This window comes from Lepidochelys kempii, chromosome 1, assembly GCF_965140285.1.
Source record: "Lepidochelys kempii isolate rLepKem1 chromosome 1, rLepKem1.hap1, whole genome shotgun sequence".
NCBI classification, from domain to species: Eukaryota; Metazoa; Chordata; order Testudines; family Cheloniidae; genus Lepidochelys; species Lepidochelys kempii.
The window spans coordinates 275,063,564-275,078,337 of NC_136380.1; the positions used below are offsets into that span (position 1 = coordinate 275,063,564).

At 40.0% G+C, this 14,774-nt stretch overlaps 1 protein-coding gene across 3 annotated transcripts in view; it reads left to right on the plus strand.

Annotated features, from left to right (window-relative positions):
* Positions 1-5,725: 5,725 nt before the first annotated feature.
* MGAT4C (MGAT4 family member C) overlaps positions 5,726-14,774 on the plus strand; it is a 685,173-nt gene continuing 676,124 nt past the window's right edge. For 2 of the 3 annotated variants that reach the window (XM_073331101.1, XM_073331129.1), the window contains exon 1: positions 5,726-6,072. The gene's annotated coding sequence lies outside the window, so the exon portion shown is untranslated. The remainder of the gene's footprint in view (positions 6,073-14,774) is intronic. The other variant, XM_073331109.1, reaches the window with a different exon arrangement.

Consider the following 14,774-nt stretch of genomic DNA (forward strand, 5'->3'; position numbering starts at 1 on the left):
GGTTGGAAGGGACCCCAGAAGGTCATCTAGTCCAACCCCCTGCTCAAAGCAGGACCAATTCCCAGTTAAATCATCCCAGCCAGGGCTTTGTCAAGCCTGACCTTAAAAACCTCTAAGGAAGGAGATTCTACCACCTCCCTAGGTAACGCATTCCAGTGTTTCACCACCCTCTTAGTGAAAAAGTTTTTCCTAATATCCAATCTAAACCTCCCCCACTGCAACTTGAAGTGACCTTCAAGTGACCTGAACATGACCTTCAGCTAGAGGGAAAACAAACCCCCATGAAGCCATGTAGCCCCTCAAGTAGGTGACAGCGTTCTGGCATGCACAGCTGCTGGAAAGGCACAGGGTGTGAGGTTGTCCCTTGGTACAGGCAGATGGTACAGCAAACACAAAGGATGACCAGTTGTGTGCATATTTGGTATCCCTGATTTTTCCCTGCCTGCTAGGAACCAGGACTAGTGTGTACAGGGATGGGTGTCTCAGGGTTTTTGGAACACTCCAGACCAGTACGAGGTTGTGTCACCACTTGACCTGAAACTCTGGATGCCTTAAAACACTCTGCTGCTGTAACTCACAGCTTGGGATGCTCAGAGCCAGGCTACAAGCACACAGGCCACACCCTGTAGTATCTGTGTGCTAGACAACCCTGGTTCAGCAGCTCTGATCCCAGCAGCCTGCCCACAGCTCCACTCTGGCTTTCACCAGCCTTGGCTACAAGCAGCAAGGTGACCACAACACAGTGCCAGTCCTGAATTTCTCTAAAACTATGTGATCCGCAGTGTCCAGCCCTCTCCTGGACAGTTCAGAGAAATAATAAGATTTCTTTATTCCTCTAAACACCCAAAAGCATGTCACCGCCTATTAACTTAACTGGGTAAATACACCTTCCATTTAAACACAGCACTGAGTTGGTTTATAGTAAAATATTACATTTATTAGTAATAGGACATAGGTTAAGTGATGCCAAGTGAAAAGAATAAAGTTAGAAAGGGTTACAAGCAAGTAAAAGTGGAAAACATGCATCTAAAACTTAATCTAGCAAGATACAGGCTTTGATCAAGATGGTTTCTCTCACCAGTTACTCTTCTTCCCGGCCATGGCTGACTTTCCCTCAGTCAGGACCTTCCACAGAAGTACAAGATGTTGGTTTCCCTTGTTTTTCTAGGTGAAAGATTTTGGTCTATGCAGGTTTCTCGCGTACATTCAATTCCCAAAGACTTAAGCCCCCCTGTTTCTCAGCTTACAAGTTCTCTGTTCCCTTGTGTCTGTGTGGTGATGGATAACTTAGTGGTTTCTCTGCCCTGCCCTTTATTAGTTAGTAAACCTTTGAAAAGCATATTTATCAAAGTTAATTGACCTTTCTTCAAGAGGAAGATGACCTCATGCCATTACTTTCTTCCTGTGATCTTCCCATTGCTCCGCATATTCTATGTAAATAGGGCTTCTGCTCTTTTTTTTGTCACACCTCACTTAATTTATTTGGAGACAGGTAGATAGTTGTGACATTCCCTTCTGTGTGAGAGAGGTCTGTTTCTCCCTTTATTTGAGACACAGGCTGTTAAGCATAATATTAATCATAATTCATGTATAAAGTATTGACTCAACTGATTTTATACAACATTACTTATAAAATTGCTTATCACTTGAAGTTCAGCCCCCAACTTTATAGACCAATTAAACCTTTGCAATGTATCCTTTGAAAAGTAAAACCCAGACCAAATTTCTCTCCTGCTGGGTGTAGACACCATGCTGTCTCCTCCCCCACTTGTTTAATAGCTTTGTTTACATAATATGTAAAAATGGACCTTCATTATCTTTGTCTGAAGACCAGGCTTGTCAGAGGATCAAATGTGCATTCCTTTATCTAAGGCAGACCTGTCTACCAACTCTCCCTGAGAAGCATGGTGTGAACACACTTAAGTCATAATTCCAGCATATATTCATAACTCTTAATACACACTATGTACATACACCACACAAGAATATAACTCACTGATCATTAGTAATATTCAAATGAAACCTCACAAAGCATATTTTGTACAAAGCTTATTACGATAGGGTATGAATACAGGGGTGCTGTACGGTGGGATCTGGTTGCTTGTATGCAGTTTGTAAACCAGACTTGTTCGGATCCCACTGACTGGAAGGCTGGAATCACTCCCTCTTACCCTCACAAATATTATGGAGTGTGCAGCAGATGATGATTAGATGAATGGTGTTTGCCACATTGACAGGTGTGTAGGCAGTGCCAATGAGATTTCAGCATACCAAACATGCACTTCATGACCATTCTACAGTCATTAAGTTTGTAATTGATTTCCCTTTTTCCAGGGACATTGATGTTAGTGTGTTTTCATGAGCCAAGTTAGGAGCAAGTATTCATCTTCTCCCAAAATAACAATGAGCATAGAGACACATTATAGAAAAATACCTTTCTGAGGAATCAAGTCTCTTCTTCCTCCTCCAGTTACAATACCAATCTCCTCAGCACACTTTTATCCTGAACCTTTCCAGTGTTTCCTATGTTGGTATTCATGAATCTGCTTCTGTGGTCCACTAAACCTTGCAGACTGAGTGAATAGTAACCTTTTGAGTTCACACATTCACTTTTGGTGGGCAAAGTTTTGGGATGTGTGGGCCAACGATGTTTAGAAACCCCATCCTCTGAAATCCAGCTATTTCTGGAACTTTTCTTATGGCAGCCACTTGTTCATAGATCAGTGTTAATTGCCTTGCAAACATGCATGACACTGATAGTGGATTTTGCAACCCTGAAGTGGCTTGCCACAGAGAATAGGTGTCTGTTGCCAGCTTCCACAGGACAATAGCCCCTGATTCTGCACCAGTATAGCTTGTCTGGATTGACTGTTCTGATGCTGGAGGTTTGGTGCAAGCTTTTCTCACAGCTCCGTGAAGGTCTGTTTCCTCCTTCAAAAGTTCTGAAGTCGTTGCTGGTCATCCCAAGTTTCCAAAATGATGTGATCCAACAACACTGTGCTGGTTCTCCTTATGGTCCAGCTTAGGGGCATGCTGTGGAAATATGTACCATGGGAATGAAATGAATTGTCATTAACGCTCCAGGACACCCATCTTTGTATGAGAAAGTTCTGCCCAAATTCCATCCACCAACTTTCCAATCACATTTTCTGCTTCACTTTTGTCCCATGACAAGGAGCAGAAGCTGAACCAGATATCATAGGACTGGAAGGGACCTTGAAAGGTCATCTAGTCCAGTCCCCTACACTCATGTCAGGACTAAGTATTACCTAGACCAGTGATTCTCAAACTTTCTATTTTCATGGACCACTTGAAAATTGCTGAGGTCTCAGCCAACCATTTAATGATCTTTCCAAATGGTGTTTGTACCATTAGCTAACTACTGTAAAGCGCTTTGGATAAAAATGCTATATTAAAAAAAAACGTAATTAACTTTTTTATTCTACAAATAAAAGCACATGACTCATATTTTAATATCCGTAGTCTTACCTCTCTAATGCAATGGATGTGTCTTCTTCTTCTTCCCCCCCCCCCCGACCCCCAGCAGCCCCCAAGCTGAGGCTGGGAAGGAGGACTGTCTCTCCTTAGCAGCCACAGCCCTGGAGCTGGGGAAAGTTGCCTCTTTTTTCTGGCCGCTGCAGCCCTGCATGTCCCAAATTCCCCCACCCCCTCTTCTCACCCCACTGCCCCCTCCCACCTACCTCCTATACCCCCAAGGCCACCACCTCACCTTATATGTGTCTTCTCCAGGGTCCAGGCACTTGATTAGTGGAGCCATGTCTGCGCAGCTCCACTAATTAGGTGGGCGGCCCTTCATTCTCTTGTGTATAGCCAACCAGGCAACACCTTTAGAGGGAACTATCCACGGACCACCTGAATGGAGCCCATGGACCACTGATGGTCCATGGACCACAGTTTGAGAAACTCTGATCTAGACCGTTCCTGACAGGTGTTTGTCTAATCTGCTCTTAAATCTCCTCTGATGGAGATTCCATAACCTCCCCTAGGCAATTTATTCCAGTGTTTAACCACCCTGACAGTTAGGAAGTTTTTCCTAATGTGCAACCAAACCACCCCAGCTGCAATTTAAACACGTTGCTTCTTGTTCTATACTCTGAGATTAAGGTGAACCATTTTTTATTCTCCCTGCTCCTTGTAACAGTTTTCAAGTACATAAAAGTTTGTCTCCTCTAAGTCTTCTCTTCTCCAGACTAAATGCCCCCCCCCCATTTTTTCCCAATCTTCCCTCATAGGTCATGTTTTCTAGACCTTTAATCATTTTCGTTGCTCTTCTCTGGACTTTCTCCAATTTGTCCACATCTTTCCTGAAATGTGGCGCCTAAAACTGGACAAGATACTTCAGTTGAGGCCTAATGAGTGTGGAATAGTGGAAGAATAACTTCTCATGTCTTGCTTACCATCCCAGAATGATGTTTTCTTTTTTCTTTTTTTTTTTGTGTGCAACAATGTTGACCCATATTTAGCTTGTGATCCACTATGACCCTCAGATCCATTTCTACAGTACTTCTTCCTAGGCAGTCATTTCCCATTTTGTAAATGTGCAACTGATTGTTCCTTCCTAAGTGGAGTATTTTGCATTTGTCCTTATTGAATTCCATCCTATTTTCTTCAGACCATTTCTCCAGTTTGTCCAGATCATTTTGAATTTTAATCTTCTCCTCCAAAGCACTTGAAATCCCTCCTGGCCCAGTATGGTCCTCAAATATGATGAATGTACTGTCTATGTTATCTAAATCATTGACCAAGATATTGAACAAAACTAGACCCAGAACTGATCCCTGTGGAACCCCACTTGATACGCCCTTCCAGCTTGACTATGAACCACTGATAACTGCTCTTTTGGGAACAGTTTTCCTACTAGTTTTGCACTCACCTTATAATAGCTCTATCTAGGTTGTGTTTACCTAATTTGTTTCTGAGAAGGTCATGCAAGACTGTATCAAAAGCCTTATTAAAGTCAAGATATACCATATCTACAGCTTCCTCACTATGCACAAGGCTTGTTACCCTGTAGTACTTTGGCAGTAACCTGAATTATGAAGAATTTCAATTGCAATCTTATTCCAATTGCAGACTGTGTAATCAGAGTCTGTGACCATCTGCCACAAAGGTTTTTTTTAAAAAAACAGACTTTCTGATGGTACAGCAAAATGGCCATCAGATGTTTTCTTGGACTAGCATCTCTTAAGGTTACAAAGTGCAAAATGTCCTGATTTCCAGCTGTCACTTCAATTGTTGTCAGCTAAAAGAAAACCCTGCCAACCTCTATACTAAAGCATTTTGAAATGAAGATAATTGTTGTTGGAATAATGGTTATTAAGACCAAAAGAGCAGGAACAGGAATAGAAAAATAACTTAACAAGCGGTAACATTAGGAAGTATATCATTGGTTAACATAGTCTAAATGTAGGCAATTTTTCTATTGGGCAAAGCTATAACAAGAGCCAGGATATCATTTGTTAACTAAAAAGTTTTTCTTTCAGATAGTATGTGTTTTGACCTGTAGCATGAAGGAGAGCAATAGTAAAAATGAATTTCATGCTAGTAGACACTCTTAAAACTAGACTTAGCTGCAGTCACATTAGCTTAGTTAATGGGAGAATTTTTCTTCATTGAAAATGCTCCCTGTCGCTTAAGAAGAACTCACTGAGGCAGCCTGCCATCTAGCTTTCTCACAGCAAAACAGGCTTGCAGACTGCAGATGAGAGACTCAGGAGCAGAGACAATTTTAACTTAGCCAGCCCTAATTTATCTCAAGCTTTTTCAATTCATCTTCACTGCTCTATGCTCACTGGAACACCCGATTGTCATCCCTTGGGAACAGAATGCAACCAGGGATCTAGAGAGCTGTCACATCACAAGAAATATTTAAATTGTGCTGATTTTCTTCTGGAGTACTGAGCAGAGGGAATGAAACTCTCCATCAAGTCATAGCTTTGCGGGCAATAGATCAGAGGATACTGCCAGTTTTCTAATGGATTATTGTTATCGGGCAGGTTCTTCCTGAAGGTATGCAGTTGCTCTCAATTCATTACCCAGGCTGTTTATAAGGTAATGATCTAATGAACTAGTGAACCAAATATATTAGGAAAAATGTTAACTAAGTAATCTGTAGCAATGGAATGATATCACTTTATCGCAGCATATTTACAGGTAAAATACTCTGATCCACTTACTGTAGCACCTACTGCTAAGTGCTCTGTCAGCTGTGGGGTGGGGGCCCTCACTGTGCTGCAGACCACATTATCATAAGTTAGTATTGATTGCCCTGAGGGTTTTGCTTTTGTGAAAAAATGAATAGTGAAGGGCAAAATCATACTTCAGAAACAGTCAACCATTTACATTCCTGGGAGTTGACAATATTTTATTTTGCAAAAGAGAATGTTTTCATGAGGGGAGAGAGGAGAACTTTCCTTGAAGTAGCATGAATTAATTTTGGAGTTTGATATTTCTTTTTTGCTATGACATTACATGATCGTATGAGGGATGAAGGTATTTAATTCTGAAAAGCTCCAATGTGAGATGTGTGATAGAAGCATGTTGTTGCATTTGTATTTCTGACTTGAGGAGCACCTTGATAAAACATCAGGATTACAGAACACAAACAGAAATATTAAAAATAAAATAAACCTATGGAGAGGAGTATGTTGTCTTTAAAATGTTGTGTTTTCTAAATGGGTTGCAGCAAGCCCTCCCTAAGCTCAAAACCTTACTGCCTATATGCTAATGTGCTTTGTAGTGAAGTGTGAGCCAAAATAAAAGGATCTCACTAAATTGCAGAGCAGTCAAAATTTTTCAAACTGTTCCAAGCGCGGGAGTCACTGGAGCTTGAATGTGGCATTGTAATTTCACAACTAACTTCATGATATCGTTCCTGATGTGACATTCTCTGCTCCAGCATGTGTATCAGCCGTGAGACTTCTGTGTCTGCAGAAATAGGAGAAATACATGAACTAAACCCTCAAGAGAGCCTTACAGTTAACTTGTTCACTACTGATTCTCTTCACTTGCTGTGCTGCCATCATTCCACTCAAACGTCATGTTAGGCCATACTTTGAGTGTTTGGCAGCACAGTGGGTGGCTTCAACTGAATGCATGCTCACAAGTGACAGAGCCTAGTCCGTTGCTTAAAACAGTACTGGAAAGCACTGGGACACCCCAATAATGGGTGAATAGAACAGACATAGCAAGGGTTGTTCAGCACTCCAGGGGTTAAAAACAAATGAGACAAATGAGAGATGGAAGCATTAACTCAAACATTTTTCACTTTGTTTTCAATATTCTTCTTAAGCTCTTGAAATAGTATTAGAGAGCAGGGGAGAGCATGTACTTTTTCTCTTGAGTCTCAGATTGAAAGAAAAAGAGGAGTATGGCTTGAGCCCTGCCAAAATGAATTCTAAAAACCTATTTACTTTCCTATGGCCATTGGAGGGACAAAGGCAGAGAGGCTTTAGTTCAGTGATATTCAGACGGAGGCTTGCAAGCCACAAGTGGCTCTTTAATGTGTCTCCTGTGGCTATTATATTAAAACACTGATATTAAATGATATTAAAACACTGATTTTAGCGATTAAGCAACCTAAGTTATTAACAAATTAGGATGCTTTTACTATGTTAACGAACTATAGTTGATAACATAACTTGGTCAATCATTTTGCTATTAGAACAATATTGTTTATACATAATAGTAAATGAAACCATGAATTCACATTACTGTGGCTCTTTGGGGTAATGTTGATCACTAATTTGGCTCCTGAATTACTGAGGTCTGAGAATTAAAGCAATGATAAAACTCTGCCTATAGGTTCCTACCTTCAGGTAGCTATTTTTCTGCTTTAAAGGGAGTTTGTGTGCCAGGCTGGTTTTTCCCAATCTCTCAAACTTATTGTTTACATTTACAGAGTATTCTTAAAGTGCTGTCACCCTTGGGTGTTTCAGAGTTTTAAAATTCAATGGCTTACGAATGTCAGAGGATCAGGAGAGAGAATAAGCATTTTAATATTATAACCCTCTCAAGAAAATCTGAGGACATGTTCACAGTAGGGTCTTATTTTTTTCCCCCTTGGGGTAAGTTTTTGTGTGTTTGCTTTCAACTGCTACTTTAACATACCAGCTGATTACATTTAATCACCTCCAACATTTGGCCTTGGCAAAGATGTAACCACTTAACAATGTCTATAAATTTACATTCTTTAAAGTAAGATCAAGAAGAGATTAAAGTGGCAAAGGAATTTTAAATGGTCAGAATTCAATGAAGGCTATTACATTAGCACTCTGTCCTAACTTTCATATAATTGTTCTCTCTTCTGCCTAACCTGCTATTCAGCAATGGCCATTCCTCTCCTCACCTTTCAGAGAAATTGTGCATTCAGTTATGGTGTAGGCATCTGGAACTTTCTGCCACCTTATGAAACAGTTTTGTGCTGTCTTGTGTGAGTGACACTGTGTTACTTTAGTGTTGTGTTGTATGTGGATCAACATTATCCATCTGGACTATTAATTGAGCTAGCAGCTATTGGCACTGACGGGGACTTAACTGGGATTTGGGAGGGATCGGGACATGAATATACTCAAGCACTATCCTCTTTTGACTGCTGGCTCTGTCTTCCTCCAGTTGCTATTTATCACAGTTTTCTACCTGTCCCAGCCCCTATGAGGTTCCACTTCCAACATGATTGTTCCAGCAGCTCTTCTCTTCTCTGGTGCTGACTTGTATCAGAAGTCCATGGTAACTGCCAGACTTGTTTTGGACAGTCTAGCTGTTCTTCCATTGTCTTGGAACTTGCTCACTCATGCTGAGCCTCTTTCTTAGCTCATTCTCCATCCTTCCCTTTCTTCCAGTGGGAGGAAACTATTTCAGGTAAGTGCACCAGTAAGAAATTGCTTATATGTGGCCTTGCTAGTTTCTCAGGCTCTACACCATGTGGCTATGTCTTTAAAGAGATGGAGAAGAATTTTTTTTTCAAAAGTAATTAAGTGATTTTTTTTTTAGGTGCCCAAATTCTTAGCTGCTTAACGTGAGGTTCTTTTACAAAGCCTGATTTTCTAAAAGAGCTAAGCACTTACCCACTGAAAAGCAGGGTAAGTTACCTTTTAACGTGCCCCAAGTTGGATTCCTTAATCACTAGTCATGTTTTACAATATTAGCCACACAGGTCATATCTGATTGACTGGTATTTTTAACGGTGTGCTTCCTTCAAAATTACCATCTGACTTAAGATGCAATAAAATAATAGTATTTAAATATGTGAGCAGCCTTGTATTTCATATTTAAAAAATAAGCAAAAAAACCTTTACATCTGTTTTCTCATGTAACATGCAGAAAAGAGTGAGTAAAGATGCCAAGCAATTAGAGCCAGAGGAACAAATCAGACTGCTTCACTTAAAGTATTGAATAATACCATAGAATTTTTCTTCCTGACAATGCCCTACATTAAATGGCAATCTTATAAAGTCATAGTTTGATTTTGTTTTTTTTAATTCTATTGCAGTTAAGAGAGACTTGAGCATCCTGATTACTGCTAGGTGGAACTTTAGATAACATGGCAGCCAAAAGTCTGCCTTTTCATTTAATATATTTGGAGACCAAGATTAGCCTCTTTTTTTTTTTTTTTAAATAATAATAAAATAATGGATACCATCCAAGTGTGAGCTGGCCCTTTAAGATGTGCCTGCCACCCCAGGTGAAGGGAATAAGTCCAAGTGTTATGTGATTCAAGCATATGATTTGGAACCAGGCCTGCTGGGAGATATAATGAGCAGCCAGGGATTAGGGAGATAAAGGTGCAGGACGGATACATGAGCTGGTCTAAACAGAGACTCTCCTTAGCACCCAGCCAGATCCCTTGACTCCAGGGATCAGGAGTCAACTAGGAAGACTGGAGTACAGAGCGCGACTCTGCTAGAGGAAAGACTCATCAGAGACCGGACTAAGCCCCTTGCAGCAAGAGTTGTGAGCCAGCTAGAAAAGCTGGGTATGAGTTCCTGTATTAAAGTTGACGACAAATCACTACCTCTTGGGGGCTGGATCTACCTGACTCATGCCAGTTACGATGATGATACTGAGAAATCCAAGAGGGAGAGACTGAAGCCACAGATGGGCCCAAAGCCAGACTGGGAAAGTCTCTGCTACAAATATATTTTGAGCCTCAGTTACCTAATCTTGAAGGAAAACTGACTAGAGTAAGTGGTTTCCTAACATAGCATCCTGATCCGCAGTGCCTAGTGGGAGTTGACCACAGCAGAGAATATTCCCCTCTATCTTGAAATGTCCCATGTGTGCCTCCATTGTAATAGTATGGTACCTTTGCTGTTTAAGGTTGAGTGCACTGGCATGGTTTGGGCTGTGTCTTTTCTGTGCTTGGAGGAAATTAGTTTTCAGGGCTGTCAATTCAGCAGTATTGAGATGCACTAGATATGGGGGGAGGACACTTCAAAAATGAAGAAAAATCCTTCAAAATCTTTGACTCAGGAAAAAACTAAAAACAATCCCAAAAGATAAAGCAAGAGCTAACCCTCCCACACACAGTAAGGAAGGATGTGATATCACAACTGCTAAAGTGGACATTGGACGAGTATGCAGTTTCTATTAATTTACATAATTCCTGTGGAAAAGCTAAACTGAAGAAAGAAATAGAAATGTATAGTGACCAAAGGAATGGGGAGAAGGTGCTACAGCAGATGGAAATTACAGTACATTGCTTACAATAAAGACAGTAATGCTTTTTTCCCCCTTATGTACTCCAATGCAGAGAAGAGACTCTATCCCCATGAAGTGGGATTCTGTGTAGAACAGAGAACAGGTTGTTGTTTTATTGCCTGACTATTCAGGTGGCATTGAAGGACAGAACATGTCTTCTGAGACTTTGACAAGCTGCTGCTGGAAGAAGTGTTTAGAAAAAAGCTTTGGGTCACAACAGAATGTGAAGAAAAACAAAGATTGCCAGTCTAAACTTTTTTCTTTCTTTCTTTCTTGGTTTGATTATTGACCTCATTGCTATTTCAGAAAATATGGAGTGCCACTTTATTAGCTTTATGCAGCCTCTAACTAGACAACAAAACCAGCTGTTAGGCAGGAATTGTATTAAAATGTTGAGCAGGACTTACAGACTGATGGTATATATTATAGGTGCAATCTGAATTGTTATTGGGCAAATACTAACTCGGTGCCTGAGTCTCATAGTTCAATGAAATGGATATTTGGTAGGACTCAGATTTTTTTGTAAGGGGATTTGATTAGAGGTTTTTTGCGGGGGGGAGAGGGGTTTTGTTTTTGTTTGTTTGTTCAGCTTGTGGCTCTCATCTAGTTACTTATGTGGCTGTTGTAAAAATGATGACAATAAGCAGTGATGGGTAAACTTGGCAAAGTGTATGGGTTCTTGGTAGAAATAACTAATTCAAATTTACAAATATTTTCCTGTAAATGAAACTATACAGTGGGTCAGTATTGTATCTGTTTCATAAGGATCCTGATCCAAAGTTTGCTGAAGTTGATAGATACATTCACTCTTCCAAGGCCCATTGAAATGAGACCCTAGATTCTCCTTCCCATTACTTCTCATTTCACCACTCTTTCACCCTTCAGTGTTGCCTACTAGGTAGACCACTGGGTTGGAACTCAGGAGACCTGGGTTTTATTCCCAGCTCTGTCATTGGTCAGTTGGGTGACCTTAGGCACATCACTTTGTCTCTCTGTACTTCAGTTAACCTTTCATTAAAAATGGGGGGTACTGTGACCTGATACTATGACCTCCTTTTGTGAAGTCCTTTGAGATCTACTGACGAGTGCTATATAAGAGCTAGATTGTTTGTTTGTTTTTCTGCTTTTGGATTCCTTTCCTCCTTCCTGCACTATGTGCTCTCTCTTAACAATGCAAATCCAATTTCAATTATCACACTTTATATCCCTCAATGTTCCAATTGGTTCGAAAACAGGCAAAACAAGTACACCCATCCGAGCCATGCAAAACAAATTCTCTGAAGTGGCAATACAATGCAGACAGACATGCTTGGCTATGGGACTGGCATTACATATTTATATGCATTTGGTAATGTGCCTCCTTTGGGTGTATATGATTGGAATATGTAGTTTTGAACACGTTGTCTCATTAATATTATCTAGATCAAAATATGGAACAGTGGGCTCAAAATATGCATCTCCGAAACATCTATGCATGATCACTGTATTTTATGTTTAAATTGTGAAACTGAAATATCCTGTACCCTGGTACCTGGCTATACTGGTTTTGGTAAGTTTTAGCTCCATGACAAATACTGGGATTTTGACTCTTAGTTCTGAGCGGAATGAAACTAGATTTTTGAAATCTCAAAATTTCCCTTGGGATGGAAATTGTGTTTTTTTGTTTTTTTTTCACCCTGTTCTCATATTGAATTAATTAAACTCGATAAGATAAGAATAGGAATCTGTGAGTGTGTGGTGTCCGGCTGACTTATGAACCTTTTATTGTTTGTTCTATTCTTCCTGCTACTCTTACAGAGCTGTTCTCCAAAGTGAGAACAAATAAGTCCATTCTCTGCTGCTGCTTCTCCCTCCTGCCCTTCTGAATTGTTAGGGTGGGAAAATGTAAGGGGCTCTTTTGAGAGATCAGCGCTTGTTTCTATTGTTCCTTTCTCAGTCTCTTACAGTTACATAAGTTAGATAGAAAAGTCCTACTAGGTCATCCAATGTCTCTTCTTGTCAATACAGTTCTCTGTGGTATGTATGTATTTTTTTTATGTACAGATATATTGTCTGTAGAATTAGAGGTCTTTCTGTTCTGGGAGCTCTCAACCTGCCTCTCCTTTCTATTTCTTGGTGCGATCACCAAAGTCTTTCACATACTAATATAGAACCACAATTTTTTTTGGAATATTATTTATATCTTGTTCTGAATGTCAAAAGGGCCCAATTCACTTCTTGATTACACCAGTGGAGGCCAAAAATAATTCTGTTGACACTAGTGACCTTACAATGGTGTAAAGAAGAGGGGAATCAGGCTTGGTATATTTTAGAAGCTCTGTTGGCTGCTAGTCTTGGATCAGCTTGAAATTACTGCCAGTAAAATTATGAATATTTCTTTAAAGGCATAGAAATGTAGATCATTTATTTGGACTTAAATTATTTTTCCAAGTTCCTGCTAAAGAGTAAACACACTTTGTAAATATTAATGTGTTCTTAAGCTTTGAAGAGGTTTTTTTTTTATATCAGAGCTTTAAAATCCAGTAAATAGTTTGCTAAGATTTTTAAAGACTCTTCATGTTGCTGGGAAGTCCCAAAATACACAATATTTATTTCCAGGATACACAAACTGTAATTTAAGGTAACATAATTAGGGATGAGTTCTCAAAGAATGCTGCTATTTCCCCCGTCTCTATTTAACCTACATAGTAAATATGTTGTATCCATCTTGGCTCCAGAGAGACAAGGTGGGTGAAGTAATATCTTTTGTTGGACCAACTTCTGTTGGTGAAAGAGACAAGCTTTTGAGCTACTTCAGAGCTCTTCCACCTTGTGGCTCATAGTAAATATGCGGTGGTTCTAAATCAAATCCATAGTGAGCTACAGTTTGTGCTGTAAATGTATTCCATGTAATGCCATTTTTTCATCTCTAATCAGAAGGGACAACAAAATAGTATCCCAGTTCATAAATGTCCTCGGGCAATACATAAATTTGCGCATGAATCAGAGAGTGTTTATAATAGTTATTCAGATGCATATTGACTCTCCTATCAGTGAGGTTTAGATGTTGGAAGAGATCTATGTAAAATACATATAGTTAGTTTTCTCTTACTATAGATGGAGCTGGTAGCACTGCCTGTCGTTGTGATTGCCCACCACTTCACACTATAAGACCATGTTGTCAGACCCTGTTATAACTTTTAAACTTGTTGTGTCTCTCTGTTGAGCTGAAATTTTTTTTAAAGTTCCACTTAAAATTGTTCTGCTATTTTCCAGTTCAAAGTGAAGGAAAATGAGATTTCAAAGCCTTTCCATTTCTGCATCAGGACAAAATTGAGACCGTTTGAATTTCTCCCCGCCCCAAAAAGAATTCTAGGTGTGCTACTCTAGAAGCAGAGACTTGAACGAGAAAAAACCTCAAACTCCTGACCAGCTCTACCACAGGGAGATTGTGCATGCTCCATCATGAGGCTACAGGGGCTGAGCAGGACACACCTTGCAATTGCTTCTCACAGACACTGCAGTGGCACCAAGGAACTGATCCGAGAATACTCTAATTATTTCATTTTCCAAAGGACCTGTGTCTCATTCACTGCACATGATGGACTGTATTCAGGGGGATGAATCAGTGTGTACTATTACTGTCATCTATAGGACCACTGCCTCATTCATTTTGGTAAATGAGCAGGAAGAGAGAAGATTGTCTCGTGATTAAGGCAGCTTAATGCCATCATGAAGAACTGGATTCTATCCCTGTTTCTCACCCAGAGTTCCTAGGTCATGCTGGGCAAGTAATTTAAACTAATATGTTCACAGTTAGCCACTAATTCTGTGCTCCTAATTTTCTGAGTGCCTAGCTTGGAACACCTAGGAATGCATGTGCAGTAGTGCAGAGCACTGATGACTACAACTGAAGTCAATTGGAGCTGAGCATTTTATAGATTTTTTTTTTATATATTTTGAAAGCAAAGGACTCTGGAAAATCAGGGCTAAGGTGTTTCAAGTTGGTCATGTTTGAAATATTGTCTTGAATTTCTGTGCCTCCATTTTCCAGCTGTAAAATGGGGATAATATCA